General features: G+C 32.8%; 1 protein-coding gene and 1 non-coding gene across 3 annotated transcripts in view; both read left to right on the top strand.

Annotated features, from left to right (window-relative positions):
- Positions 1-5,422, top strand: part of Trpgamma (Transient receptor potential cation channel gamma) — a 980,713-nt gene that overhangs the window by 154,405 nt on the left and 820,886 nt on the right. The gene's annotated exons all lie outside the window — the stretch shown is intronic.
- On the top strand, positions 1,683-1,754 carry TRNAH-GUG (transfer RNA histidin (anticodon GUG)). The gene has a single exon. It is a non-coding gene; the product is annotated as a tRNA-His (tRNA).

The following is a 5,422-nucleotide window of genomic DNA, read 5'->3' as shown; positions in this document are numbered from 1 at the left end:
TTTTTTTAAAATTTATTATTTTTATTTTATTTATTATTAATGTTTAGCATGCCATAGGCGTTGATGATCATAGGGTTTTACGCCTTTAAGCAGCATATATATATGTATAGCGAATGGTCCTACGTCGAGGGACATTGTCACTAATAAATACGTTTTTCTATTCTTCTTTGTCCGCACCCCCAATCATATTCTCCTCATATAATCAAGATAACCAATAACTAATATGGGTGTGGTGCAAAGAGTTGGTATTATGGTATCCATATGTCTGATATAGTGATATTGAGATTGGTTTATGGCTATGTAGATTATGTTCCATAAAAAAAACAAATAAATATGCAAAAAATACTACAAAGCTACCAGAGAGGCATTCACGCTCCCTGGCCGAGGCACCGCCGTTCTTACCCCATCAGAACTCAGTACACCCCTTAAATTACAAATATTAGAAATATGGCAGGCCAAGTGGAATGAAAGTTCTCCGAGTAAATTAAAAGCAATCAAAAGCATGGTCGACATCCTACCGCAACAGCCACAGAGAGGAAGTTGCTCTAACCAGCTTGAGAATAGGTCATACTCTCCTCATGCACTCTCATCTGATCAGAAAACTGCCACCTCCAACGTGCAAATATTGTCAGCCTTTTCTCACGATTAGACATATTTTTAGCCAGCAATAAACAGGATAGGACTTTATTATTATTACAATTTATCAGAAGCTTTCACAGATGAGGAAGCTAAAATTACATTAGTGTTTAAATTTTTAAAAGAACATCGCCTTCTTTCTAAATTATAACTCCTCTTCGATTTTAATTTTTCTTTTTTTAAAATTTATTATTTTTATTTTATTTATTATTAATGTTTAGCATGCCATAGGCGTTGATGATCATAGGGTTTTACGCCTTTAAGCAGCAATAAACAAACAAACATATAAATATGGTGCGGTGGTAGGATCATACAACTCACTCTTACCATTCTTCATACGTCCCCAAGTTTTGTGTAGAATAGTTGAAATTATCGCTATTTCTGTGATCTATTAAAGAAAACATAATGTTGGCGTATCAAGGTTAGTAAAAATTATTAAGTCCGTTTGGAAAAAAAATGCTTGGTAAAAAGCGATACTTACAGGTAGACCATTTCATCGAAAATTTTACATACATATGCCCTAAATATGTAATTTCAGTTCCGTACGATGTTTCGTTTTTGAGATAGACCATTTTGCAAGACTTATTTGGACTTATTGAAGATACTTCAAACACACGTATTTTTTGTGTGAACTCGAATTAGATATTTTGCACGATTGGTACCTATCCTTACTATATATTCCATATATAGGTAAGTGAAAATTAAAAAAAAATAGTTATATCAATATTAAGGCGTGCTTTTTATTTTTATAAAGTACAATAATTTAAATGATTTAGTGCAAATAATTCACAGTCACTTGCTGACTTTTTTAATTCCCTGCATTCCCGTAGTGGCTCTGAGCTGGCCTTGCTGACAGTTAATAGAATGTTAATAATTCGTTTTGAAATATATCAAAATAAATTGAGAATTATTTTAAAACAAAATCAATAAATAAAATAAAGCGATATCCGGTGACACAACCTACTGCTTTGGTCAGGTCCACTTTCTCCTGCTTCCTTCGCGGTCTATTATCCTAAATACTCCAGATTTCTTCCAGTTCTTGTAGAGCCGTGATCGTCTAGTGGTTAGGACATTGCGTTGTGGCCGCAATAACCCAGGTTCGAATCCTGGTCACGGCAGGAAATTTTTTTAAAATTTATAAATTATATCGTATTATAAAAAAATATATATTTATTTAAGCATATATGGTTCATTTTTTATTCGAGATATTCTGGAATAAGTATTATTTATATGGTTTTATGGCCATGTAGATAATGTTCCATATAAAATTAATAAATAAAACTGGCATCGTGCGCGCATCTCACAACGTTCATTTAGTAACCTTACGTCCCAAAGTTTTGTTTGTTGTGTCTTGATTGGTTGAGGTAATCACTATATCTGTAGAGAAAAAATAAATAAATTAAATTATATAAAATAAAAAATAGCAGGAATAATACATATTATGAACAAACAATTTAATTTTTTGCAGCTCTATTACGGAATTATAAATAGCGGGTAAATTTAAATTATTAATTAATTATTAAATTAAATTTCAGAAGGGCCGAGTCAGTCCGATGTCTTACGATTGCACTGATAAATAGGGCTTCGTTCTCTTTTGTTAAAATGTTTTATTTTTGGCAGAAGTAAAGTTGACATGCGTTATTTTTTCCTGGAGAAACCTTAAATTACAGATTTATATTGCAAGTAAATGTTGGTGATCCGCGAATATCGTATCAGATTTTTGGATTCCTTGGATTCAATTTTTTTTATTATATTTTTTTAATATTTATTTATTGTTATTTACAACTGTACATTATAACACATTTAGTAAATCTGATCTAAGTTAAACTGGAGTATTGCAGGCGTACCCATTGGTAGCACTCTAATGACATTTTACATAAGCTGGTCTCATGGCCATCTTCTTTTCAGGCGCCTCGGAGGATTGTCAGGAAAGGAAGAGGATGCAAGATTAGAAACTAGGGGGTTTGAGTGGTTAGAGAGTTTATAATGAAAGGAGTGATATCTGGTTTGGGCTAGATCGGCTACATAGGGAACATTAAGGTCTTTATGTATGATTTTATTTGTGAGAAAGTAAGGAGCATTGAGGATTTTACGAAGGATTTTGGATTTTTTTTTAAAATTAAATAATATTTTTACACCATTTTAAGAAGTATAATGGGAACACATAAATATTGTCCACCTGAATTGGTGATTCAGCACAATGAGCGGTGGCGAAATAAATAAGAGGTCACATTATTTATTTTGATCAAACCCCGAATTTATTATCTTAGAGCTGCTAGATTCCGATTACTACAGCACTTACTAGATAAACAAAACTTCTCATTTATTAGAGATAGACCAGCAGGCAGGATAGTTTATCTAGGACTCATCCTTGATAGATACCTGACGATAGTTCGACGCTGTAATAAGAAAATCAAGCTGACACCATTGTGTCTCACAGGCTTAATTAACTGTTAAATTCTCCTAATCTCTCTTTCCCTATCAAATTAATGATCTACAAAAGTGTCTGAGACCCTACTCTAGCTGACTAACATAGTTCTGGCAATGGTCAGTTCTGGCAACGGTCAGATTCTCCACTCAAGTTGAGTGTTTGCGGCTTTAGCGCACTTGCTCAGCCTCCACTGGCTCATTACCAGTGATGCGGCGAGAGGGATGCGCTGGGATCTCTTGAGCTCTGCTCTACCCCTCACACGTGGGGGATAGAGTGGGCTCAGGGATCCTCAGGTCGATTTTGTAAATATTGTATATATTATTTTATCATTATGTTATTTTATTTTTCATACAGATAGTTTGATTATGTTCATCTTGTCTATTCTTTTGTGTGTATGTATTTTAAGAGAGTTTTTATTATTATTATTTTTTTTTATTTTTTATTTTATTATTATTTTAGTATGTATGAGATCATTCATCACTATTACCTATTGCCTAAAACTGTGTGGCAGATTGTAATATCTATCAATAAATAAATCTATCAAAAAAAAAGTTTTAAAAAGCTGACTAACATAGCACCCAGAACAGCCAAGAAGCTCCAACAGTTTCAGAGCGGTATACTCAGGCACATAATGAGACATACTTCACTACAAAAAGCAAAGAAGGACCTCATACACACTACATTCGACCTAATAAATGTGACTTGAGTGCATCACGAGGAGGCATATACAATTTTTTGACGGCCTTCAGTTCTGTATTAGCCCACTATTCAGGACCCTGACACTGACAGGACTGCCACAAAGATAGCAGACCAACATGAACATACTCAGTCTAGACTGAGGACAAGTAACTAAATTATTTGAATCAACAAACCTGGTGAGCCCCGTCACTATTAGACTGACACACTCATTCCATAAGATAAATTTCTTCAGCCCCCTCTTCAAATTTATTGCCAATGGAGGAAAATAAGCTACTCTCAAAGAGACTTAGAAAAAAATAAATAAAAAAATTTACTACAAAAAAATCTAATACATTATGATAATCAGGACTACTAATTGAGCTGTAGGGCTCCATCAAATGACTCCTGTATCCAATCCTTACAATCCAACATCCTTTGTAAAATCCTTGATGCTCCTTATTACGTCACGTATAAACTCAACCATAAAGACCTCAACATCTCATTCGTTGTTCGATTCGGCCCGAAATAGATATACCTCCTTTTATTCCAAAATTCTCATCCACCTAAACCAGATATTAATCTTGCTTTCTTAACAGTCCCTGACAATCCTCTGAAGCGTCTGAAAAGAAGATGGCTATAGGATCTTCTGATTTACAGTAATTATTGAAGTATCACCGTTGGGTGGTTCCTTCCTAAGATTAACATGTTATGAAACATTTATCACATTTACTTATTGTATATTTTGTACAGTTACAAAATTTAATAAATAAATAAATATAAATATATATTTTACAAAGTTTTAATATTATTTATAGTTAACTATTGCGTTGTAATTAACAACTGTTATGTTGTAATGACAGTTAAATATTCGATTGGCAGCTAGTAACCCATCTTTAATGAAACCAGTCTTCAAACTCAGACAAATCAATTTCCTGTCAAGAGAGCGTTTAGCCTCTCAGGCAGGATTTGAACAGATTTCGATTCAAATTAATCGATTAATAATTCATTAATCGTTTCGTCATTAGATATTGATACTGAAGAATTAAGCCTGTGAGACCCAATGGTGTCAGCTTTTTTCTTATTACAGCGTCGTTCTATCGTCAGGTGTCTATCAAGGATGAGTCCTAGATATACTTTCCTGCCTGCTGGTCTATCTCTAATAAATGAGAAGTTTTGTTTATCTAGTAAATGCTGTAGTAATCGAAATCGTTGTGTTGTTAATTTTTATATTTAATATTTAAAGAAGAGGACATTTGCTAAAATATGAGCCCTAATAGAGCTATTTACATTCAATAGCTTCCGAGAAAAAGTTTTTTAAAAAGCGACATTTCATAAATGCACTGATAAATCAGAAGTTAGCGAATTTATTTTGAGAAATATATATCTCAAAAACCGTTCAACGTTACAGATGTCTGCCAGCACTCAAATTAATGTTTGTTAAATTTAGTATAAAGTAGTTTATTACATTTCTCTTTCTAAGAGTAGTAGTTTTTATGATTTTTGACAAAATAAATTCACAAAATGTTAATTTTTAATTATTCAGATAAATTTTTTTGATTTTTGAAAAATATACCGCAGGAGCCATAAGACATACATATGACATAAGATATACATATACATAAGACATACATATGACATAAGATATACATATACATAAGACATACATATGACATAAGA

Source organism: Halyomorpha halys, unplaced genomic scaffold (assembly GCF_000696795.3).
Source record: "Halyomorpha halys isolate HHAL.00 unplaced genomic scaffold, Hhal_1.1 Scaffold3.1, whole genome shotgun sequence".
NCBI classification, from domain to species: Eukaryota; Metazoa; Arthropoda; class Insecta; order Hemiptera; family Pentatomidae; genus Halyomorpha; species Halyomorpha halys.
Note: the sequence above shows the minus strand (reverse complement) of the source record. Positions and strands in the feature narration are given on the sequence as shown.